The following is a 27,501-nucleotide window of genomic DNA, read 5'->3' as shown; positions in this document are numbered from 1 at the left end:
GAGAAGATCGATAGGGATCTGGTGGATGGCTTGCTATGGCTTTCACCACTTCCAAAGACTCTACATGTATCTTCTGGTTCTCATTCTCATTCCCAGCTGCAAATGATTATAAAGGTGCCATATTCTTCTTATTTGATTCCTCTTTTAGTTGATCTTTTGTAGGGTGTAAATGAGCCTCTACTTTTAAAGCTCGAGCTTGGCTCATAAGTAGTTTTTCAAGCTCGAGCTCGGCTTGAACCATTTGCTATATTAACATATATGCATTGATAATAATAATAATTGTTATATATTTATAAATAACTTCTATGTATAACTTGAAATAATATTTAGTTATTTCTACTATAGATTTATATATAACTAGACTTTTACTTTTAAAAACCTATAACCTTTCACTAATTCCTGCTTACTAAAGGCAGGATTGATGAACCCTCTTGACTCTTTGTTCGTTCCCTATGTACAATTGAAATAAGATTCTAGAGAGTAATAATAATTATAATATAAATACACACTTAAGTGAAATAAAATTTAAATAAATAATGGCCTCATTTAGGCTACTTGAGCTTGATAAGTTAAGCTCAGACTTGGGCTTCTTGATAAACAAACTTATTGTAAGGCTCGTGCTTGGTTTAGTTTGATCTCGAGTAGCTCAGGAGTGGCATAACTTGTTTACACCCCTAATATTTAGTTGCAAGTCAATTGTTGTTTTGGTAAAATTAAACAATGTAAAACTGACGTCACTTTTTGGTTACAAAACCTGCAGTTTATATACAGTGATATGATTGAAGGGGAAGAAGATAGAAACCCGTATTGTTGCGAAACTAAACCTATTAAATGCTGGAAGCATCACTTGAAGATGTTGGAGATTCAAAGCAGTAATGTCTCTCAAAAGAATGGGCTGATCGAATTACAGCGATATTTTCTTACAAATGCAAAGATATCTGCTTCGCTAATTGATTCAGCTTAGGTTTGAGCTTAAAGATTTGAACATGTTATTTCATGCATTTGGATGTTTTCTCATTTCCTTTGGATCCTTGAAGATTTAATCATGTTATTTTCATTTGATCTGGTGAGCTAGGTAGACTTGTTTGAGATAAAAGCCTAGTTATGTTGTTTTTGAATCTTCATATATGCCAATAACTATGCACTTGGTATACATATTTTTCTTAAGCTTAATAAAAATAGAAGATTGCAAACTTTATATTATTTTGATGCTTACAATTGGGAACATGCTTTTCTATAATTACATGTGTGAATTTCTTCTAGCTAGCTACTGTATAAATGTTTATGTGTTTACCGGTGTCATGAATAGGGTTGCTGATTAAGATTAAGCAAGCTGCGCTTAGTCAAGACCAACTTGGTTGGCTCGTAATCTCGCTCACCAAGCTGAAAACTGAGCCTATACTCGGCTTGCTTATAACTTGTGGCTAAGGTGGCTCTTATGTATTTTTCTTTAAACACATATATTCAGTACATCATTGGGACCTAGCTAGCTCTCTCATCTTTGTTTAAAGAATGAAACATGGGTTGGTCACCCCTCACTAGTTTGAACCCAGTTTAACCAACCGAATGATTAGTAGGTTTACCCAGAATTGACGGGTTTCAAATGCGGTTTAGGGGACTAAAATGAGGTCATTTGGTAAAAATGTAGATGAAAATGGACAACCAACTTAAACCTTAAACATATTCTAGTTCTTAATATCCAATATCATTCTCCTCCATTGCTTTGTATATTGTTGATGAATCTTAATCCAGGTTCGATTTCAGTAGCTCTTGAACAAAGTGGAGGATCACCCTCACTAACAAACCAGCAATTTGATCCTTGTTCAAGTATTCCCATTTTTAGGTCGATAAAAGAAGAGGAGAACCAACGCCTAAGAACTTAACTTATCGTTCTTGCGCAACAATGAAACTGACAACCTTGTTTTGATGAAGTCCATGTAGATAAAATGCAAACTGAAGTTCGAGAGCCACAAAACATATCACTATGTTTGTGGGGATGAAGCTCGACACAATGCTCATAGGGAAGAGAGAGGAAGAGGTAAGTACCCCACGGATTTTGTTTTAAAGTTAGGGTAATTTATCTTAGAAAAGAGCGAATTAGAATGGACGAAAATACCCGTCACGTGGGAGGCACGTGAGTGACATGTGACAGAATCTTTAGACGATGTTATTCGTAGATGGTGATACAAAAAAATGTTAAAATTTAAAATGCCAAGGGATGAAAAGACAAGTCTTTAATTTTTTTTTTTTACTTTTAGAAAACTGGGGCTCTACCAAAGGGGTGATGATTCTCTTTCCGTGTTTTCAAATGAAAGGGGTAACTTAAGAGTAGAGTTATTGAAGAAACACGGATCCAATCCCCAGGTATGGGTCCTGGATCCGATGAGTCCACAGGGTACAATACGATAACTATTACCACAATATGAGTAAAGCTTCCTTAAGTCCAGTGACCGGAACCTGCAAAACAAACACCGTGAGTCTCGTTACAGGAAAGACAAGAGGGGGGTCTTCCTGTAACCACCCTCCGGCGTGAGAATCAGTAACGTTCGTAATGAAGAAAGTACTGAAGTACAAAGACTAAGTGTAGTCCGAATATAGGTGAGTGAATGAATACCTCATACCGTTTGACAAGGTATTTATAGCCGAAAGATGATGGAAGATGATTGGGGCAGCTGTCCTCTTCTAGAAGATCTTTTATAACCGCCTGGACACGTGTCTTCTTGTTATAGGTTGGGCTATACGTCCCATGTGCATGGGTATAACAACCTGGACACGCGTCACCAAATGATAGGACGGATTGCACCCTGGCCATGTGCACGGTTATAACAACCTGGCCAGGTGTCCTTTATTCATTGGTTAATATGTTATGTATTTCCCAAGTTAGAATCATAAGCTTTCTTCTAGAGAGTATTTGAGTAATGACAGCTGTCCTGCTGGCACTGTCCTCCAGTTGTTTAAGCGGACAGACGTCCTGTCATGCGGATGACTTTTGAGGACGCCAGGATGCTTCCGCTTATGTTATGAGAACGTTCCTCCTTATTCGTAACATGCGGGTGGCCCAAGTGTAACGATTCCGACGAAACCAGGTATACCCTAACCGGTAGACGTTAGTTACGTCACATGTAATGTCGGGTACACGAGTTACCATGGTAATTATACGAGAACACATGGTTCATTGTATTGATTGTACGTGAATATATAATTCACCGTATTGATTTTGCGATCAAACGATCGATAGTTATTGAAACCCGAATGAATCGAGGGTTCAATTATAGACGAGATATATGATATTTAGTGATGTTACGAAGTATTAAAGCTTCGGGATAAATGGATTATAGCACAGAAAAAGGATTTCGATTTAATAGTACGTCGGTACGTTAAACGAAACCTTTAATACCAACCCGAGCAAGAGACGATCGATCAAGCCGAAAAAGATGCGTAATAACTAATACTATGATGTTTTAAGTTAATAAATGTCATGGTTTAAGTTTTTAAATCGGTTTTATAAAAATTTAAATTTTAAGCCGAAAAACGACCGTTTTGGCCTCGTTTTAAGCCGAATTAAACATTTAACCGAGAAACGAACTGAACCAGATTATCCAAAACATTATCCGGATTGTGGAAATCCAAATGTGTGGCTAGTATTGGAGAGGTGGGTCCCACCCCACCCCTCCTTAGTTCCGATCGGCCCAAGGGGGGTCTTCCCCATTCTCATTTCTTTTTTCTTCACCAAATTATCCACATCCATCTCTTCCTCTCAAGATTATGATCCAAAACCGAGGTTTCGTAGCAAGAACAACGAGGTAAAGATCGAGTTATATTCGTTTTCATCTTCGTTTATTGAATTTAATTGCAAGAAAATGAGGTTTCAATGATGGAAACCGATTCTTGGAGGATCAAGTGATGTATACAAGTTATACAAAGGATCTTGGTCCAAGAAATGAGTTAAACGAGTCAAAAACGAATTTTTACGGTTAAATCTTTGTTTTTAGGATCATAACCGTAACCATGAAAGAAATGGCTTGATCGTGAGTGTAACTTGCTTGGTATTGTGGTATGTTGTTTGTAGATTCTGTAATTAGTGGTAGACAAGGCGGAAAGATGAGTTTGTAGCTTGTAGTGGCGGAAAACGAAAGGTATATTCGGTTATGTTCGGTTATGAGTTTTTGGGACAGATTGTTGATGGTTTAGAGTTGGGTCATGAAATTTTACAGGGATGTTCTACACATGAAAATAAGAGTTCTGTGAATTTTTGGTAATTTTTGGATAAAGGATGAATATTTGGTGAATTTAATGCTCGGTTTTGGCCAAAAATGGTGAAAAATAGCTAAACATCATGAAAACTTCTGGAAAATTTAAGATAAGATTTTTATATCATGTATAAGTCACACACAAAATTTGAGGTGCATTTGAGAAGTCTAAGTAGGCTTTTCGGTTAAACGAGTTCTAGGGATTTCTAGCTCGGTTTTGGTAAAAAGGGGATGTAAAAGAAGATTTTGGTTCTGGAAATATTACAGGGAACTATGTGGATGGCAGGGGACATCCAGAAAAAATTTGGGATTTTTCTAAGATCGTTTGGTATTTACGACATATTTAGTGTTTAAATGGTGTTTAAAAATAGATAAATAAATTTTAAATATAAGAATTAATTCTGGAAATATTTTTATAAAATTACCCACTGTTAGAAAGTGATTTGGGCAAAATTTCAAGATCCGAGAGTAAACGGATAATTAATCGTGCTAATTATCAAACTTTTAAAGTTAAAACGCGTAAACCGGCAAAGTTCGCATAAGCGAGCTGACTGGTGTATAAAAACCTTAAAAATGGACTATTTTCATATAATTGAGTTAAAAAAGTAAAAATGAATCATCCGAAAATAAGTCGGATGATTTGGGTATTTTTAACCGATTTTAACGGTTTCCGGTACGCCAAAGACGGAAACGAGTCCCGCGGCCAATCGGGACGTCTAAACCGAGCTATAATTTCACATTTTAAATTAAATTATCAGACAACCACTATTTTCGAGTCGTGTGTGACCAAACTCATTTTTGAAACATAAAATGGATATTCGTGCTAGGCACGCAAAACGAGAAAACGATTAATAGAAATTGTGACCATGGAACTCTAAACGACATCACAATCTGAGTCCGGAGAAGTATTTCTGGGTTAACATTGCCCCCGGAACAGGTACAGTACTGGGTTAACAGTGTCCCTAGATGTACCGATTGATAAGGTTAAAGATTATATAACCAATAATTGTATAATAACGATCGTAGGGATCATATTACAGATTGGACGTGTTAATTGATAATGATTGTTGTTACCTGCTTGCATGTGCTAAGGTGAGTTTTCACGAGCCCCTTTTACTGAACTGTTTTAAATATTTTCCCGGGGCGGAAAGCATGTTTTTATCAAAGTGTTTAAGTACATGCTGATCGCATGGAAATGAACGTATTTATATAATGTTTATTGTACGGGAATCGTACGGTAATGAATTAAGATGGTAATTGTCTGAGTTGCTAACAGTGTAAGGCCCGAAACAGTGTTCTGGGGTAACCGAGTTCCTAGAGGTTATTAAATGTGTTCTGGGGTAACCGAGTTCCCAGAGGTTATTAAATGTGTTTCTGGGAGTAACAGAGTTCCCAGAGGTTATTAAATATGTTTCTGGGTTAACAGTGTCCCCAGAGGTTATTAGATATGTTTCTGGGTTAACAGTGTCCCCAGGGGTAATTTGATGTGTTTCTGGGGTAACAGAGTTCCCAGAGGTTATTGGAAGTATTCTGGGGTAACAGAGTCCCGGAGGTTAATCGATATGTTTTGGGATTAACGGAGTTCTCACTTGTGGGCTCAGCATAATTACATCGATAATATTATCTTATGATATGGATTTATCATGGTTTACTCAAATTGTGAAACTCACCAACTATTCGTAGTTGACCCGTTTTCTCACATGCTTTTCAGGTACAACTAAGATAAAGTGATTGATTACGTGCTAAGTGCTTGATGTGTGTAAGGTTTGCGTGCTGGACGTTAGGATACATTATAGCAGATAGAATTATGAACCGTATTGTATGATGTGTGTATCACCTAGACGGAAATGAAAAATGAGATAATGTAATTTTGAAGTATATTAATGCATTCGGTTTTCTTTATAAACAATGTGGTTGATATCAGAGGTGTCTGTAGCATCCCGTTTACGTTTCCGCTGCGGTTGCGGGGTGTTACAGAACTTGGTATCAGAGCCATTGGTTATAAAAGAATTAGGATGTCTTTAAAAGATACCTAAAATATAACCAGTAGCTCAAGTGTTATAGGATCTGAATATCAACTAATAATTTATAGTGACGAGGTCTGGATGAACTTGAATGGACAAGTGAGTTATTATGGTCCGGAACATAATAACAGACTTGTCCGCACGAGGGTATTCAGGGGAATGTCGCGGGGTACATTAATAGGTAAAAATGGCAACATATGTGTACAGTATATAATATTATTTATATGTGCTAATGTGTATATATATATATACGTGTGCATATCTTGTGGGTTCAAGTATTCGGAAATAAGACCCGGATAAGGAACCGGGGGATGTGATAATAAAAAGTACCGAGGATGCTGAAATTTCTAGGGCATCGGTTGGTGATAAGTCGGACTTATCGGGTTATAGTTATGATGGTACCAAATCAAATCTCCCGTTTGACATTAACCAGAAATATCTAGTAACCGTCACTCCCAACCAAAATTGATGAACCCATTACCCTACCAACACCGGTACCGTATATCCTAATAACCCCAGATGCTCACCCGAACCGTCGACCCTCACGTACGAACGGATCCGTACCTGAACCCATTCTTATTCCAAAAAAAAAAAAAAAATTGATAATAAATGAGCAGATAAAGATATATATATTTCTATATATATATGTGTTTCTCACTCTCAAGCATATGAGTCATACCACCCCCAGATCGGGAATCACCGATTTTAGCGAACCTAGAACGTCTGAGGACATTGACTGAGCAAGTGATAGAGTTTCCCATAATAGTAATTGATAATATTTGAGGGCAAACCATGTAGCGCAATTACCTTGAACCTTGCAACTCCCTATGTTATCCTTACATCCGTTAGATGCCTATACCCATGTATACTCTAATAGAATGATTACCTATACACAAAGAGGTGTTGGAATCATTATAGCATAATTGGTTATTCGTTCGTAGGTGGTATACCGCGTATACCAGTAATACGAATAGACACGGATATTACAACTCCGTGGTACGTAATCGTTTGATGCTCACGGTGAGCATGTATCGGTTATGCTGACATGCAGAAGGATATTGAAATCATGAATATTAAACATTGATCTTTGTTGAGAAAGGTCTATATGTCAGTTGGTTACAAGGGTTATGAAACATATTTAAACGTTAACCGATGTCAGGTTAAGTCCATATATTATTATATTGGTGGGACATATATACTAGATGCCGGTATGTGTAATATATGTGATAATATTTGGTGTGTATGTGTACCTGTTGTTATGATTGAGCTGGTAACGAGTTATATGGTGAGATTAGTATTGATTACTGCGTACGGGATGAGTACGGCAGAATGACATAAAAAGAGTAACTCCAATGATGGAGATTGATATGATTCAGTTGATTGCTCAAGGATAGCAGATGATGATATCGAATGTAGTATCACAGATCACTGCTAGTGTTGATGCAAATGTGAATGCAGAATTATAGATCGAGCAATCACATTATTATGAATATTTCAATTCTTAGTAGTATTACTAAGAGTGATAACGTCCCACCGAATGCCATTATGACTACAAGTATTAGTTATATACTAAACATGAATAGTAGTCGTAATGAATTAGATCCGGTATGAAGGATATGTTTGTTGTTTGTGGTAAGGAAATTATTAATAGTTTACTGATGGTAAAGGGAGGAATAGATTAGCGAGTGGATGGAAAAGATCGAAATGGTTAAGGATATTGGTAAGAGTCTAAAATATTGTGTAGTGAAATATGCTACAGATATGTTGGTAGATTATGTTGTATCGTGATGGAACACGATGGTACAAAAATATTAATTGGAAAATTATTACTCAGATGATATGGTCAGGATTTAAAATTCTTGTGCTAGAGCATTTTTATTCGAGTAATTAAACTCAGAGATTGGAAACTGAGCTATGAAAGATAGAAATGTTGTGTGCTGATCACTTAGAACACGCAAATCGTTTGAAGGAATTGTCATGTCTGGTAACATGGCTAATTACTTCTGAAACAAAGCAAAGTGAGTGCTAGATTGGGGACTAACTCCATCGATAAGGAGTATAGTCAACCCTGTAAAATATATACAACCTTTGGAAGGGTTGTGGCACAAGCCAGCATTGATATATTTGACTTTATGGGAAGCGGAATGGAAGGAAGTTAGGTGAGACGTCGAGTGTTAAAGAAGGGAAATGATAAAGGTATAGTGCAAGATAGACTTGTGAATAAGTAGGTATGTCCTACAACCCAGAATTATACTAAGACTAGTTCTGGTGTGAAACCATGAACCGCATAAAGGGTCCTTCCCTGGATGTGGAAAATATATGGTTATCGGCAGGAAGAAGAATGTCGAGTGATAGTGGGCCACAGGTGTAGTAAAGATGGACGTAATGCCCCAATTGTATAACCAATTGAAGCCTTGTGAACCGGCAACCCCCAACCCATCCCTGTACGACCACTCCGAACCCAACAACTTCAATAACAATCCACCCAAAGAAATCAATTTATGCCAAACAGTTGTACTTGCTATGAATGTGGCAGTACCGAACGTTTCAAAAGAAATTGCCCAAAGTTGAACCAAGGTGTCGTTGGAAGATGAACCTCATGACAAGCATCAACCTCTGATCAAGCAAGGAGCCGTGCTTTTGTGAGTAATTTGAATAAAGCACGTCATGAGCCAAAGGTGGTGTTAAGTATGTTGTAGTTTTAAATCAATATGCTTCAGTGATATTTTTACGGTCGTCGATAGAAGTTAGTTCCTGCTAACCTCCTATCATTTGGAAAGATACCGATTAGTGAAACTATAGAACCCTATACTGTAGAATCGCTAACGGTAAATCCCTAATGGTTAACTAAATTGTTCGGAATTGTCCTATTATTCTGAACGATTAACCTTTCCTTATTGACCTACGATCAGTAAAGTAAAGAAGTGTTGACGTAATAGTTAGCATGGATTGGCTAACTCAACATGAAGCTGAAATCAAATATGAAAAGAAGATGATTAGAAGATCTCCTTCGGACGATGAAGCGATTTGATACGGAGAAAAGTGTACGGTATTATGTTACCACTCTAATCTCATCTTGAGATGTTATAATATTTACGACAGGAAGACGTGGTGTATTTGACAAACGCGATTGCCAAAGTAATTAAAAGAAAACATATAGAAGATATCCCTATGGTACGCGAATTTCCACAAGCTTTTCCTAGAAGAACTTCCTGGATTACCGCCAACCCGACAGGTCGAATTCAGAATCGATTTAATGTCTCAAGCTGGCCCTGTTGCTAAAGCATCTTATCGACTTGCACCAACTGAAATGCAAGAATTATTGGATAAGGTTTTATACGACCTAGTTAGTCACCGTGGGGTGCACCAGTTTTAATTGGGAAATGAAGGACGGAAGTGTTAGGATATGTGTGATTAGGGAGAATTGAATAAAGTGACGATCAAGAATAGGTATTCACTTCTTCGAAGTAGATGATCTGTTTAACCAACTGCAAAGGGCGATTTATCTTTAGAAAATTGATCTTAGATATAGTTATCACCAAATGAAAAATCCAAGTGGAGGACGTTGCAACAACAGCGTTTCGGACTCGTACGGCCATTGTGAATTCTTATTCATGCCGTTCAGGCTAACAAATGTGCCGGCAGTGTTCATGGAACTCATGAACCTGGTCTGTAAACTTTATTTTGACAAATTAGTCATAGCATTCATTGATAATATTTTGATATATTTGCAACATAAAGAAGAGCACGAACGACGTTTAAGGAAAATTATGGAAGTGTTAAAGCAAGATGAGCTATACGCGAAGTTTTCGAAATGTGATTTTGAATAAAGAGGGCATAATCCCTTGGTCATGTTGTAAAGCAACAAGGATTACGCAAAGATCCAAATAAGATAGAAACCGTTAAAATTGTACCAAGCGCCGATTTTAAGTCTCCCCGATAGAGACGATGGTTTTGTCGCGTATTGTGACGCATCGCGTAGAGGGGTAGGATGCGTGTTGACGCAGTATATTAAGGTTATAACCTATGCTTCCCGACAGTAAAAGTACACGAGTAAAATTACGCTACTCACGACTTAGAACTGGGAGCGGTTATCTATGCACTTAAAATGTGGAGACATTGTCTCTACGATACGAAGTGCACCATCTTCACCGATCATAAAAGTTTGCAGCACCTATTTGATCAGAAGGAACTGAATATGAGGCAACGAAGATGGGCCGAGTCGTTAAGCGATTATGACTGTGACATCCGTTATCATCCTGGCAAGGCTAACGTCGTAGCCGATGCCTTGATGTAGGAAAGATCGAGTTAAGCCATTGAGAGTGCGAGCGTTCGGGATGATAGCCCAGTCGAATCTTTCGTACCTGATTCGAGTCGCTCAACGTGAGGCGTTGAGAGAGGAACAATTGGAAAAGGAAGAACTTTACGGCAATGAAAAGAATTTCGAACAACGCGTGAACGAATTTCTCTACTTCAAAATCGGGTTCAGATCCCGACCCTCCATGACCTTAGTGAATTAATCATGGACGAAGCGCATAGATCGAAATATTCCATACGTCCGGGATCGGATTGGACTATTGATGATACGAATATCTGAAAAGATTTTGTTAATGACCGAGAGTGGAGAAAGATATGGTTACGTATGTTGGTAAAAATTTAAGTTATGCAAGAGATAAGGCTGCATACCGAAAACCCTTGGGAACGCCACAATGACAGAAAATTCGCCAATGATAGTGGGGATAAATTACATTGGATTTCGGGATGCAAATTCCCAAGATATATCAAAGGCATGAGGAAAATTGGGTAATCGCGGATCGATTAACCAATCCTCGCATTTCATTCCAATCTATGACGATTACCACAATGAATTCTCGCCCAAATTCATGATGTTGAAATGGTAACTCGTCGTGGAGTACCATTTTCAATGATCTCAGATCGAAATAGTCATCCTACTTCCATTATTGGAAGGAGGGGAAGGAAGCATCGAGAGCTTGAAGCTTCCTATGGGTGAAGCAGTTATCTCCAATTTGTTAAATTTAAAATGGGCGTCGATCGAGCCATAAGATTTGAATTGACCCGAGAAACAATCAATCGGATTTATAATATTTAAGGTAAGTTGAAAGCAGCGCGAGATTGGCAAAGGATTTATGCCAACATTCAAAGGAAACCATTGTCACTGGAAAGAGGTGACAAGGTATTTTTAAGGCATCACCTTAGAGAGGTGATATGAGGTTTGGCAAAATCGAAAATAACTCCGTAATATATTGGACCTCATGAAAGTATTTCCATGATTGGTCATTTAGTTTATCGATTAAAGTACTCCAGAGGCTAAGTACTATACGTGATGTTTTGCCATGTATACGGCAACGAAAGTACTAGTAATAGAGGTACTCATAGAAGACATGTTTGATATCATAACTAATTCCGTAATGATAGTAGACGGGAAAACTAAACAGTTTGGACATACCAAGCTTTATTAATTAAGATTAAGTGGAATTCACAGCGAGGACCAGATTATACTTGGTAACGCGAGGATGAATTCTGAAGGAAACCCCCCCCCCCCCATCTTTCTCTCGAAAGGAGATTGTGGGCGTGTAAAATTTCGGGGACGAAATTTCTTAACGGGGGGGAGAATGTAACGATTCCGACGAAACCAGGTATACCCTAACCGGTAGACGTTAGTTACGTCACATGTAATGTCGGGTACACGAGTTACCATGGTAATTATACGAGAACACATGGTTCATTGTATTGATTGTACGTGAATATATAATTCACCGTATTGATTTTGCGATCAAACGATCGATAGTTATTGAAACCCGAATGAATCGAGGGTTCAATTATAGACGAGATATATGATATTTAGTGATGTTACGAAGTATTAAAGCTTCGGGATAAATGGATTATAGCACGAAAAAAGGATTTCGATTTAATAGTACGTCGGTACGTTAAACGAAACCTTTAATACCAACCCGAGCAAGAGACGACCGATCAAGCCGAAAAAGATGCGTAATAACTAATACTATGATGTTTTAAGTTAATAAATGTCATGGTTTAAGTTTTTAAATCGGTTTTATAAAAATTTAAATTTTAAGCCGAAAAACGACCGTTTTGGCCTCGTTTTAAGCCGAATTAAACATTTAACCGAGAAACGAACTGAACCAGATTATCCAAAACATTATCCGGATTGTGGAAATCCAAATGTGTGGCTAGTATTGGAGAGGTGGGTCCCACCCCACCCCCTCCTTAGTTCCGATCGGCCCAAAGGGGGTCTTCCCCATTCTCATTTCTATTTTCTTCACCAAATTATCCACATCCATCTCTTCCTCTCAAGATTATGATCCAAAACCGAGGTTTCATTGCAAGAACAACGAGGTAAAGATCGAGTTATATTCGTTTTCATCTTCGTTTCTTGAATTTAATTGCAAGAAAATGAGGTTTCAATGATGGAAACCGATTCTTGGAGGATCAAGTGATGTATACAAGTTATACAAAGGATCTTGGTCCAAGAAATGAGTTAAACGAGTCAAAAACGAATTTTTACGGTTAAATCTTTGTTTTTAGGATCATAACCGTAACCATGAAAGAAATGGCTTGATCGTGAGTGTAACTTGCTTGGTATTGTGGTATGTTGTTTGTAGATTCTGTAATTAGTGGTAGACAAGGCGGAAAGATGAGTTTGTAGCTTGTAGTGGCGGAAAACGAAAGGTATATTCGGTTATGTTCGGTTATGAGTTTTTGGGACAGATTGTTGATGGTTTAGAGTTGGGTCATGAAATTTTACAGGGATGTTCTACACATGAAAATAAGAGTTCTGTGAATTTTTGGTAATTTTTGGATAAAGGATGAATATTTGGTGAATTTAATGCTCGGTTTTGGCCAAAAATGGTGAAAAATAGCTAAACATCATGAAAACTTCTGGAAAATTTAAGATAAGATTTTTATATCATGTATAAGTCACACACAAAATTTGAGGTGCATTTGAGAAGTCTAAGTAGGCTTTTCGGTTAAACGAGTTCTAGGGATTTCTGGCTCGGTTTTGGTAAAAAGGGGATGTAAAAGAAGATTTTGGTTCTGGAAATATTACAGGGGACTATGTGGATGGCAGGGGACATCCAGGAAAAATTTGGGATTTTTCTAAGATCGTTTGGTATTTACGACATATTTAGTGTTTAAATGGTGTTTAAAAATAGATAAATAAATTTTAAATATAAGAATTAATTCTGGAAATATTTTTATAAAATTACCCACTGTTAGAAAGTGATTTGGGCAAAATTTCAAGATCCGAGAGTAAACGGATAATTAATCGTGCTAATTATCAAACTTTTAAAGTTAAAACGCGTAAACCGGTAAAGTTCGCATAAGCGAGCTGACTGGTGTATAAAAACCTTAAAAATGGACTATTTTCATATAATTGAGTTAAAAAAGTAAAAATGAATCATCCGAAAATAAGTCGGATGATTTGGGTATTTTTAACCGATTTTAACGGTTTCCGGTACGCCAAAGACGGGAACGAGTCCCGCGGCCAATCGGGACGTCTAAACCGAGCTATAATTTCACATTTTAAATTAAATTATCAGACAACCACTATTTTCGAGTCGTGTGTGACCAAACTCATTTTTGAAACATAAAACGGATATTCGTGCTAGGCACGCAAAACGAGAAAACGATTAATAGAAATTGTGACCATGGAACTCTAAACGACATCACAATCTGAGTCCGGAGAAGTATTTCTGGGTTAACATTGCCCCCGGAACAGGTACAGTACTGGGTTAACAGTGTCCCCAGATGTACCGATTGATAAGGTTAAAGATTATATAACCAATAATTGTATAATAACGATCGTAGGGATCATATTACAGATTGGACATGTTAATTGATAATGATTGTTGTTACCTGCTTGCATGTGCTAAGGTGAGTTTTCACGAGCCCCTTTTACTGAACTGTTTTAAATATTTTCCCGGGGCGGAAAGCATGTTTTTATCAAAGTGTTTAAGTACATGCTGATCGCATGGAAATGAACGTATTTATATAATGTTTATTGTACGGGAATCGTACGGTAATGAATTAAGATGGTAATTGTCTGAGTTGCTAACAGTGTAAGGCCCGAAACAGTGTTCTGGGGTAACCGAGTTCCCAGAGGTTATTAAATGTGTCAGGGGTAACCGAGTTCCCAGAGGTTATTAAATGTGTTTCTGGGGGTAACAGAGTTCCCAGAGGTTATTAAATATGTTTCTGGGTTAACAGTGTCCCCAGAGGTTATTAGATATGTTTCTGGGTTAACAGTGTCCCCAGGGGTAATTTGATGTGTTTCTAGGATAACAGAGTTCCCAGAGGTTATTGGAAGTATTCTGGGGTAACAGAGTTCCCGGAGGTTAGTCGATATGTTTTGGGATTAACGGAGTTCTCACTTGTGGGCTCAGCATAATTACATCGATAATATTATCTTATGATATGGATTTATCATGGTTTACTCAAATTGTGAAACTCACCAACTATTCGTAGTTGACCCGTTTTCTCACATGCTTTTCAGGTACAACTAAGATAAAGTGATTGATTACGTGCTAAGTGCTTGATGTGTGTAAGGTTTGCGTGCTGGACGTTAGGATACATTATAGCAGATAGAATTATGAACCGTATTGTATGATGTGTGTATCACCTAAACGGAAATGAAAAATGAGATAATGTAATTTTGAAGTATATTAATGCATTCGGTTTTCTTTATAAACAATGTGGTTGATATCAGAGGTGTCTGTCGCATCCCGTTTACGTTTCCGCTGCGGTTGCGGGGTGTTACACCAAGTGTCCCGCGGGTGGTTTATAAGAGGGTTCTCTATGACCCGCGGGTAGTATTTAAGGGTATTTGGGTCTTTTTGGTACCATACCTCTACAAGCCCCCCCAGTCCAGTGTTTCTTCCGCGTGAAGTCTTTGTGCAGGTGAAATTTCTACACTTAATGTATGTTTTGGGGATTTTTGTTGTTCAGAGGTTAGGTAGAAAATATTTTCTGTTGTATGGATAGTCACGAAAAAGGACAAGTTGAGCACTCGCAGGCGCGTGAACAGATGATGGGACGTTTTTGACGGCTGTCACTGTACCCGACTGTACAACTTTTTCTCTTTTTCGAATTTCCCGCGTGACGTGGTAGTCATTTGTTGGTTGGTGCTTTTCTCTCTCTACTGTTCATATCCCATCGCATTAATTGCGATGGGTATAAATAGTAGGAGATATCCTCTATTTGAAGTTTTATCGTCTTTATTCTCTAACCATCTTTTTGCTTTCTCTCTGATAAAGTACCGATCTTTCTTATATTCTTTCCTTAAATCTTTCTATAATGTCGAATATTCAAACTGAGGTTGACGAGATAGAAGCTTCGTGGGATTATTCTGAATACGAGAAATTGCTAGAGACTTATGGCATTCCATAAGAGTGGGGGCTGGAATTTCTAGCCCCTGGTTCCATAGCCAGTTTTCCACCGCCTGGGAAAATGGCTGTGTATGCTGACTATTTCGTTCATGGGAATTTCCGTTTACCCATAACGAAATTTTTTGAGAGGTTTTTAACTACCTATGGGATCCATTTATCCCAACTGCATCTGCGTGCTATGATGCAAATTCGTCATTATGAATTTATATGTATAACACGAGACATGGTGCCTTATGTTGATCGATTTCAGGTTTTTTATCGTCTTGCCAACCGGAGCGGTTGGTATACGTGTCAGGGATTTTCCGAACGAAGCCTTGGGTATGAGGTTGAAAAGTTGTCCACTGACTGGCGTAACAAATTCTTTTGGGTGTCTGAGGATGTGGTGCCTCTGTCAATGGTTCGCCGCCCAGTAAATTCCGCCCTTCCTGACGTTGTTACCGTTGCTCATGAGGGCCAAGAATGGTACCGTGTACTCACAATAGAACCGATACCCATGCGAGCCTTACCGGAAGAAGCTCTAGTTTGGGTGGGCATGAGCCGTTTGTGGCCAACAGAATTTATGGAGCCCATTTTTGTAGACTTGAATGAGCGTAAGTTTCCGTTTATTGTCTCTTTGCTTGCTTGAATACTTTGATAATTTGTTTTCTATCTTTTTTCAGGCCGAAGCTCTATGTTCTATGCCCTTTTTGAAGACAGGGGTTGTGTCCGCAAAAGTATCCGCGAGGCGGGAGACCAACCTATTCTTGAGAAAACTAAGTCCCAGTTTTTGTTTCCGAAGAAAGTTCGGGCTAAACCTGTGACTTCTAACGCCACCTTTGAAACAGGTGTGTATATTCTAAACCCTTCTCCTCTTACTGCCGTTACTTCGGACGGGATAGTTGCCATCTTATCGTCAAGTGTTGACGGTGGTAAAGTTTCTATGTCTTCTGCTTCCGAAGAGGAAAAGGATTTCAATACTTCTGAACCTTCCTCTGTCTCACATTTATTGGCAGAATTGGAGTAAAAGAGAGTTTTCTTAGCCTCCCAGACGGGTCGTACGAACGAGAAGGCTGCGGACACTGAGGCGGGACCGTCAAAGAAAAAACAGAAAATACACCGTCCCAAGAAGCCACAGTATAGCCTTGCTGACCGTCTTAACACTGTTGAAGGTAATGCCAGCCTTTAAATACTGTATTCTTTTTATTAGTATTTTGCTAAGTATAAATCTTGTTGTGTAGATCCGTTGATCTTCAGTGAGAATATATCGGAGAAGTTATTCACACCAACTCCCCACACTGAAAAGCCATCATCCTCTTTTTCAAGGGGAGGGGCGGAGGATAAACCATCTACTCCGCCTGATGCTGCTAACGTGGAGGATCGTCCAACCTCCCCTTTGGTTGAGGTTACTGCAGACGAGAGGATGCCGACTCCTCCAACTGATGTTTCAACGGGAGGTCCAGACGATCAGTCCGGCCGTGATACCCGTTTTGACTATTTGTTTCAAGGTGGGGGTGGTAGTTGTTATCAGCAAGACTGTCCCACTGCTGAGGAAGAGCATATTCAGACTGATGAGCTTCCACGTCAACCTCCTCCTCAACAGTCTTCTTCCACCCCGGCTCGCCTTAAACCCTCGGGTTCCCGTTATTACGGGGATACAGGCTTGGGGGACAAACACGAGTTGTTTGTCCCTCCATGGGGCATTACCAATGGTTCTCGGTTTTCCCAATCGAGAACTTGTATGGAATTTGTTGAACATTGCGCACCCCCTGCTGAGATGGCATATCGGCGTGATCTTTCCCGCCACGACCTTCATACAAATGTTGTTTATTATCTGGCTAATGCCTTAGCCGGTAGCCAGGAGGTCTTAAGTGAGTGGCGTACTCTAGGCGGGAAGGTGGGGGAAGCTCGTCGGGCGGCCGAGGTTGCCAAGAAAGAAGCTGAGGAGAAACGTATTGCTGCCCAGACCGCTAAATGGAAACAGTCCGATGCGGAGATTGCTCTTAAGAGTGAACAAGATTGCAATGCTGAGGATGCCCAGCGATGGAAGGAAGCTTGTGAAAAGCAGAATTCCATTCTTGAAGCTGCTCGAGCTAAGGCTCAGAGGGAAAGAGACGAGTTGACTCATGTTCGAGAGGCTAATACTTCATTAGAAAATCGAGTAGCCCTTCAAGGTGCGCGAATTCACGATCTTGAAGCGGAGCTAAAGCTGCAGAAGGAGTGGGCTGAACTTAAGGATCAAAGTGTTGTTGAAATCCAGACTGTTTATGATTCCCTGCTCCAAGCTTATGAGGAATCCATCGCGGAATCAAAGGAGTTCCGAGCGCGGGCCGAGCGTGCAGAATAGGACCGTCAATGGTTCCTTAATTGGGGAGTTGATGTTGTAAGTCACACTTTATCATTTGTTGTTTCACTCGTACCTTTTGATATTGGGAACTTATGTTTTTGTCTTAACAGGTTGTTCGCCATATCAATGGAGGTAAGGAGCTAAATGACAGTTTTGCCAATGCGATGTCTGCTTCTTCCTCACTTGGGCGTGTTGTGGGCTTTCATGAAGGGATGAAGTATGCTCAGAGAAACCGCACATTCAGAGTTCATCCTCTTCATGGAGTTGATGTTAAGCAAGCCCGAGTTACGCGGGTAAAGGAACATGATGACCTAGTGTTTCCGCTTCAGCAAATGCTTCCGGAGTTTGCATCCGCAGATGATGGCCTACAACTTTTGAAGGCCTATCTTGGGGAAGACTATTAGGATGATTCTTCGGAAACTACGTCTGTGAAGGCTCTGGAAGACCCGTCCGCTGCAAACCCTTAGGATAGATTTACTGTTTCTATAACTTGTAAAAAGTTTTCTTTCCTTCTTGTAATGTTTTTTTGGATCATTAATGAAGTGATCTTTTTACTGCTTTTAATACCTTCTGAGAGGAATTTTCTGAATCCTTCAATTTGTTGAAATATTTGAAAGTTTTGGATAAATATAGTGACGTGGCGGAGAGAGAAACTTCTTGAGGGTAACTGACAGGACGTATATGACGCTGCCGACAGCCTATTTTCATTATCTTGAATTTACCACCTGACGTGTCAGTCATCTGTCGGTCCACGGTTTCTTTCTCCTCTGGCGCTTTATGGATCGCATTAATTGCAATGGGTATATATATGGCCCTTGTATCTTCTATTTGCTCTTTATCACTTTCAGATTTCTTTTCTTTCAAACGTTTGAAGTTTTTCATTTTTCATTAATATTTCATCCTCTTTCTGTGATTTTCTTGATCTTTGTGAAGTTAAAATGGCTAAAGAGAAGAAGGGTACCCCTACTATTACTGAAGTTGAGGTTTGCCTTAAAGAAGAAGAATTTAACGATGTTGTCAATGTTATGGACTGGCGTCGGAGTGGGAACCAGAACGTCCGGCTAGTGGTTCTATTTCCACTAGTCCGCCTGCAAAGAAGATGGCTGTGTATATAGACCATTTTACAACGGGGAATTTCCAGATTCCGGTGACGGGGTTCGTCCGGTCGATCTTGACGACATATGGAATTCATCTCTCACAGATCCATCCCTTTGGGATGTTGAGAATTCGACATTTCGAATTTTGCTGCCAAACTCACAATTTTGATCCCTCTGTTGGCATGTTTGCCGTATTTTACAAAATGACCTTCCGTGATGGATGGTATAGTTTTGCATCTATTGATAAGAAGAAGGTTGTTGGTACGGAGTGGATCTGTAGTCTTCATGGCTGGAAACCAAAATTTTTCTGGATCAGAGAGGATGTTATTCCGTTTTCAATGACGAAACTTAAGGCGGAGTCTCCTATGCCCATGGTTCCTGCTTCCGCTCATGAGGATCTTCCATGGTTCAAGACTCTAACCTCAACTCCTACTCCCATGCGTCCCATTCATGAGGGGGCGATGGTGAGCGCGAAGATGAGCCGTTTATGGCCGTTCCCTGAATTGGAACCATATTACAAGAAGACTGATAAGAGTGAGCTTTGTTTATGGCCTCCGTCTTTGATATGAATAATTTTTGACTTTCATATATTTGTGTAGGTGAAGGTTCTGCCTTCAGTACTTTGTTGGACAAAGAAGGGGGCATGATGGTGCGGCGTCCGATTGACCCAAAAGATGGTCCATTTCTGGATCGGCCGAGCGATAACTTTCGGTTCCCTGTTGCCCTTCGTCCGGAACCCGTGGTCTCTGAACCAATGTATGCCAAAGGTGAGAAGCATGTTGAAGAGGCCATACTTAAAGGTGAGGGCATTCTACAACCTCAGCCTTTAACTGCCATTACTTCTGGCGGAGCGATTGTACTCTTTTCATCTAGCGAGAAGTCGTCACTCTGTGAAGAAGTTTATTCAACTGATGCTAATAAGGCTGTGGACTCAACTGCAGGTCTCACTCGTCAACGAGCCGCGACTGCTCAAGCAACGAGCCATGATGACGCTGACACCACTGCAGAAGTTGAGGGTCCGGGACCTGATGATATTACTGCTGAGGGTAAACGCCCGGCCGTTGATGCGGGCGCCTCCAAGGCAGCGGGCAAGCGGAAAATTCATCCTGTAAAGGATGTTCCCAAGAAGAAGAAGTCAAAAAAGACCAAACATTCCGCCTTGGAAGCAGGGGGATGACACAACTGATCGTACTAAGGTGTCACCTTCTCATAACGTTTATCGCTTCAGGGATCAAGGGGGCGTGAGCACATTTCCATATGCTTCCCCGACTTCTCCCTCTCCTGGGTAGGAAGATCCCACCCCGCACCAGCCTAACCGGTCCTTGCGTCGGGATTCAACATTCCGTGATGTGGACACATGTTTTGAATTTCTGGGGGAGTGTCTTCCTCATGATGAAAAGGAGAGACGTCGCCTTAGTATTCGCCAAGAATTACTAAACTCTCATTCTTATTGTTTGGCGAATACTATGTCCACTACTCATGAGATAACCAGAGATTGGTTGGCGATGAATGAACATTGAGATGAGCTGGTGGCCTCTGCTTCTGATGCTAAACAAGAAGCTCTTAAAGCTATAAACGAAGCTAGGGAGGCCATCCAGGCCCTGGAGGCGGAAAAAGATGCTCGGTCCGCTGCTGGGGAAGCCAGGGCCGCTCTTCAAAAGCAATTAGATGAACAGGCCAAATTACTGGAAACCCTGCAGGCTGAATCAGCAGCCAAGGACAAGCGCTTGATTGATCTTAACGCTAAAAACCGTTATCAAGCCTTGGAATGTGCTAAACACAAGATGGAAATCATCCAGGCCAAGGCGGACCAAAAATGGTTATTGGCGGAAGCTATTCCCGAGGTATGTGCCTTATTCTCATCATAAATGTTCCAAGTATTTTTAGAGTTACTTATGTGTAACTGTTCTATCAGGTCATTGCCGATGTTCGGGCTAGTGATGAACTTGGGAATTGTGTTGCTATCCTCCTCAAAGCTTCGAAGCAAGCTGGTCGCCAACTGGGCTTTAAAGAAGGTTATCAGTTTGGTTCCACTTCCAAGCTTCCTGAGGAGTACGTTGTGGCTGGTCAGGATACTGGTGCCATCCTTAAACAGAATTCAAAGGACTTTGATTCTTTGAAATTTTCTTTGGCGGAACAGATATCCGAACTTGCTGACGAGGAGGATAGCATTCAGCGACTAAAGACTCTTCTTGAACTTGATAGAAGTAACGAAGAAGAAGAAGAAGAAGACCATGCTGAAGATGCTGGAGGTAACGATGCGGAACACGAAGATGTCGCGCCATAGATAGAATTTTCTTTTTTCTTGTAACTTGATCTTTTGTTGTAATCCCATTTGTGTATATAAAGAAGTTTTAATTTTGCATCCGTTACACTTTGTTTATTTTGTCATAATATAAGTGTTTAGTAGGATCTTCTTTGTATGCCAATAAAGGATTACGTAATAATACAAGTCTCAAATGACTGAAATGAAAATTTTCATAACAAGGGCATAAGCCAACTTACAAGAAATGAAATTACAAAGGTTTTTAACATCTAGTTAGGCGCGCAGGCCAAAAGAAAAACCAACTAAATGTAACATTTTTTCAGTTGGGCCCCATTCCAAGTTCTAGGGAACTCTGTCCCGTCCAACCTTTCAAGTTTATAGGCACCTTTAGACAGAAATTCTGGATTCTATAAGGTCCTTCCCATGTAGGGGCCAACTTTCCCGGAGGCTCTTGCCCTGAGGCTTCGTTACTGCGGAAAACATAGTCTCCCGCATCGAATTCACATCTTTGAACCCGCGAGTCATAATACATTTGCAACTGTCGTTTGTAATTATGCTCGCGGATCGATGCCATTTCCCTCCTTTCCTCGAAGAGGTCGAGGTTCATCCGGTGCTCGTGATCATTATCTTCAATCATAAGGACACTGGCGGATGGGATACCAATCTCGGCGGGAATCATGGCTTCTGTGCCATATGTTAAACTGAAGGGGGTTTCGGAATTGCTGGAATTCCTTTGAGTGCGGAAAGCCCACAACACGTGGGGCAGTTCATCGACCCAACCCGTCCTTTTAGTTCTTAGTCTGGCCTTAATTCCTTCTTTGAGGTCCGATTGGTTCGTTCCACCTGACCATTCGCCTGCGGGTGGGCTACTGAGGTGAAGATTTGAGAAATGTGTAATTCTTTTAACCATTCTTGTAGCCCACTGTCCGTGAATTGTGTTCCATTATCACTAACGAGTTCCAGAGGGAGGCCAAACCGGCATATTATGAATTCCCATAGGAATTTTTTAACATTTGCTGCTGTTATGGAAGCCATTGGTTTAGCCTCCACCCACTTTGTAAAGTAGTCGATGGCTACTATCAGAAATTTGACGCGTCCGGGAGCTTCAGGGAAAGTTCCCATTATGTCAACTGCCCATATCTGGAACGGCCAAGCTGAAGTGACTGGAACTAACTCATTTTTTGGTCGCAGCGTGTTAGGAGCATAGCATTGACATGAATCATACTTCCTGATTTCACTTACAGCATCCGTATGCATCCCCGGCCAGTAATATCCAGCGTTCATTACCTTTGCTACGACCATCCGCGGACCCGCGTGAAGACCACAAATGCCTTGGTGAACCTCTCTGATTAAATAATTCGCGTCCTCGGCATCCACACATCGGAGTAGTGGGTCAAGGAAGGAACGTCGGTATAAAACACCGTCATGTATTTGGTAATTCAAGGCTTCGTGCTTTATCTTCCGGGCCGCTGCTTTTTCTTCCGGAAGTGTTCCAGATGACAAGTACGCTGCAAGGGGTGTCATCCAGGATTCTACTCCCGTTTGGATCACTAACACCTGATGTTGCGGAACAGACGGACGATCTAATACCTCGATGCGGATATCTTTGGCAAAATGTTCGAAATTCGTTAAAGCCAATTTACTGAGAGCATCCGCTGATTTGTTTTCACTTCTCTTTATATGAATGACTTTGCAAGAAGAGAACTGAAGCGTCAGATCCTTTGCCTGTGACACGTATGAAGCCATGATATCGTTTTTTGCTTCGTATGTACCGTTAATCTGTCCCGCAATCAACATGGAATCCACTCGGGCTTCTAAATGTTTAACTCCGAGCTTTTTGGCTATCCGCAAGCCTGCCAAGAAAGCTTCATATTCTGCCTCGTTGTTGGTACTTTTGAAGTCCAGCTTTATGGCATATGTAAACTCATGGCCTTCGGGATTGACCAGCCTGAGGCCTGCGCCACATCCCTCATTGCTTGAAGCTCCATCCGTGAATAAGGACCAAATTTGTCCCAATTCCGGAGGTGCTTGGGGTTGTTGCTAGATTAAACATTCTTTTTCTTTGTGATGCGGAACTTCTGTCACGAAGTCCGCCAACACCTGCCCTTTGATTGCTGGCCTAGGTTTGTATTCTATTGCATGTTCACCTAGTTCGATGTCCCATTTGGCCAGTCGGCCAGATAATTCGGGCTTACTGAGAACATTTTTGAGCTTGTATCCGGTTAAAACATTGATGAGGTGCCCTTGAAAGAACCTGCGGAGGCGTCGGGCAGCATAGACCAGTGCCAAAACAAGTTTTTCAAGCATGAGTATCTTGTTTTCGGGTCCGATAGTGTTCTGCTGACGTAGTAGATCGGTGTTTGAATATTCTTTCGATCTGTCATGAGGACGGCCCCAATGGCAATGTCTGACGCCGATAGGTATAACGTTAAAGGTTCCCCCGCACAGGGTGCTGTTAACGTGGGCAGCTCCATCGAACATTTTTTAACCTCCAAGAAAGCTTGTTCTGCTTCCGCAGTCCAATTGAAATGTGCTTTCTTAAGGCAATTTCTTAGTGTTGAGATAAATGGGTGAGATTTGGCTGCATGGTTTGCCAAGAATCGATTCAAAGCAACCAAACGCCCATTGAGTGTCTAAACTTCCTTGAGGGAGGACGGGGAAGGCATGCGGGCTATAGCTTGAACTTTGTCTGGATTAGCTTTGAAGCCCGCATCCGTGACAATCACTCCCAGAAATTTTCCTTCTTCCATTCCAAATGAACACTTGGCTGGATTCAATTTTATGTTGATACTCTTCAAAGTGTCGAATGTCTCTTCGATATCTCTCAACATTTGATCTTCCTCAATGCTTTTGATTACGAGATCATCCATATACACCTCTAGATTTTGACCAATCTGACTTTTAAACGCTATGTCCATCAATCGTTAATATGTGGCTCCCGCATTTTTTTAGTCCGAAAGGCATCATTTTGTAACAAAATGTGCCTTGGTCGGTACGAAATGCTGTTTTATCCTCATCACCCGCTGCCATGCGGATCTGATGGTAGCCTTTGTAGGCATCCAGGAAGCACTTAAATTTGAATGGTGCCACAGCATCAACTTTGAGATATATTTCGGGTAAAGGATAACAATCCTTGGGACATGCTTTATTTAGGTCCTTGAAATCGATACACATTCGCCATGCCCCATTGCTTTTGGGGACGATAACTGGGTTGGCGACCCAAGTTTGGTAACGAATTGGACGAATGATCCCTTCCTGCAAGAGGTCCTGGACTTGTTCATTCATTGCTTTTGTTTGTTTCGGACCCATCTTACATTGTTTTTGAACAATTGGTGTAAACAACGGGTTTACCCTTAGTTTGTGTTCCGCAATGTTCCGCGGGACACCCGTCATGTCCGCAGGTTGCCATGCGAAAACATCAACATTCTTTGATAATAACTGTTTCAAGAAAGTCCGCACTATCTCGGAGATAGCAGGTCCAATTGTTACAGTTTGATCAGGGAAATCTTTGTTCAAGACCCACTTTTCCGGTTCAGTTCTCAAAGTTTGTTTCGGGATCTTGCTGGGCTTTGAGCTCTCGGTTGCAAAGCAGTGCCTGTTAACATGAATTATTGCGATGCCAGTATAAGTTGGAACTCCTACTGGACCGTTTGCTGTGGATGGATGAGCATTGAAATCACCAATCGCTTCTCATCTAAGGATAATATCATGTCTTGATGTTGCTGGAAAAACCAGAAATTCGACCTCCTCGGTCCTCGAATGAATTCCATCGCTCAGGGTGACTAGAAATGTAATTACACCCCGCAGATGCATTATTTCTCCTCCGAATCCCGATACTGGAGCGTGGATGGGTTTCAATCTTTCTTTATCTTCTTCGTCAAGCTGATCAAAGCATTGTTCGTACATGATATCTGATGTGCTGCCGGTGTCGAAGAAGACGTAATGAGAACGATAGTGTCCGGAGAGAGCAGTGATGATCAGGGGGTTCTTATTGTTCGGGCCTCCTTTAATTCGAGGGAAGATCACTGGTTCATTCTTCCACTCTTCATCATCAGATTCTTTTCTCTTATTCCCAGTATGGAACTCTCCTTGTATCATATGAACATTCAAATCTTTAATTTGTTTCTTACTCGGGCCTTGGATGTCCCGAACAGGTGTTTTTCATTGTCCGGTTTTCCATTTTTTACCAAGTGTTTGAGCTTTCCAGATTTTACAGCCGTCTCAATTTCACTTTTCAATGTTCTACATTCATTCGTATTATGACCAATGTCGTCATGATACGAACAGTGCTTAGTAGCATCCAAGAATGATCTTCTTGTTAATGGCTGTGGCTTTCTAAATTTTATATTCTCTGTGGTGAGAATTTTAGCGGGAGTCTTTGAAAGAGGAGTCCAATTGTTGGGACCTCGGTTTACAGGTCCCGCTTTGTTCTTGTTGCCTATGAGGGATCTTGCATCAAACGGTTTTGACGCTTCCGCACTTGGCTGAAGCCTTGACCATATAGGGCCTTTCGCCTGTCTATTAGGTCTCGGATTCTGAAACTCAACTTTAAATTTTTGTTTCGTGTTACCATTTCTCAATGTTTTCTCAGTGTTAGCATACACCTTTGCCGCAGTCATCAGGTCGTCCCACTCTTTTGGCATTCCATCTCTGCCCGTAAGCGTGCGGACTAAATCGTCACATTTGACGTTTTTGCGGAAGGCACCACGAAGCATGTCTTTACTGATTCCACCGATGTTCAAACTTTCGTCATTGAACCTGGTGATAAAATCTTCTATGGACTTGTTATCGCGGCGGACAACATCCAAAATTTCTGATTGGTCTCGCGTATGTTTTTTCTGTTGACTGAAGTGTTGGGAAAATTTTTTCACCAGATCGTCCCAACTAGAAATTTCACCGTTAGGTAACTTTTCAAACCATTCGCTTGCTGCCCCTGTTAGTGTCAATCCGAACATGTGACACCAATAAGGCAGCGTCCAACCACTAACACCACCTACCGCAATAAAGTTCTGGAGATGATCACTTGAATCAGTCATACCATTATACTTACCCACTGATGTAGGCATCTTAGCATTAACGGGAAAGGGTGCCGTGGCAATACTTGCTATGAACTTTGATTTTTCAGCTAAGGCCGCGGGGCGGTATGGTTTAGTAAAGTCTCGTTCCGCATTGCTATGGTATTCGGTATGGCGGACTATGTCATGCGGACGGCTGTTTTTTGCCTGAGAACTCATCCTACTATCTCCGGTATACATACTGTAATCTCCCGGGTGGTAGGATGAATCGTAACCGTCAAACTCATCTAAATAAGATGGCATCCGCATATTTATGCGAGGACGAGGACGTAGCCTCGGAAGTTCGCCAAACTCTAGCTCCGTCTGTTGACTGTAACGGGTTTGACTTCCTCGCACTGTTGGTGGAGGAGAAGGAGATCCCCTAGGGGATTCCTCATAATCCAAAGTGCGGGCGTGAAGTTGCTCGCTACGTTTTCTACGCTCGTATTCAGCCACCAAACTTTGTTGTTGCGCGTGGAGCCACTCCTCAGGAGTCAAGGCTCCTCTGGATCTGGAATTGCGTCTATGAGATCTCGCCACGTCAGAGTCACCTGAATCATTTTCTAGATCCAACACTGACCGCTTTCGGCGAGTTTCTTCGGTAATCCGTCTGAGATTACCTAAATTAGAACCTTCCAGTGCCGAGGCCCGTCCCATATCTGGGGGGTGGTACCGGTTGGTGCTGTGACGTTCTCTAGGGTAAAACCCCCAGGTGTTACGTCGATGTTCCGTGACCCTGGAGCTGTGACTCGCTCAAGAGTACGGCCACTTGGAGTCGTGATGCGTGCAAAAACACTAAGACCCGGAGGTGCTTCTGTGTTAGTTACATGTGACTCAGTTGCAGGGGTTCCCGTCGGCCCTTCAGGAAGTTTACTCATATCAAACGAACCAAAAAACCAACGAAAACTATTGCTGTTCTAACACAAATCACGGATTGCGCCAATGAAGAAACACGGATCCAATTCTCAGGTATGGGTCCTGGATCCGATGAGTCCACAGGGTACAATACGATAACTACTACCATGAGTAAAGCTTCCTTAAGTCCAGTGACCGGAACCTGTA

This window comes from Bidens hawaiensis, unplaced genomic scaffold (genome assembly GCF_021521415.1).
Source record: "Bidens hawaiensis isolate Kalapana, Puna unplaced genomic scaffold, B.hawaiensis_p1.1 tig00026425_1, whole genome shotgun sequence".
Lineage (NCBI taxonomy): Eukaryota > Viridiplantae > Streptophyta > Magnoliopsida > Asterales > Asteraceae > Bidens > Bidens hawaiensis.
Note: the sequence above shows the minus strand (reverse complement) of the source record.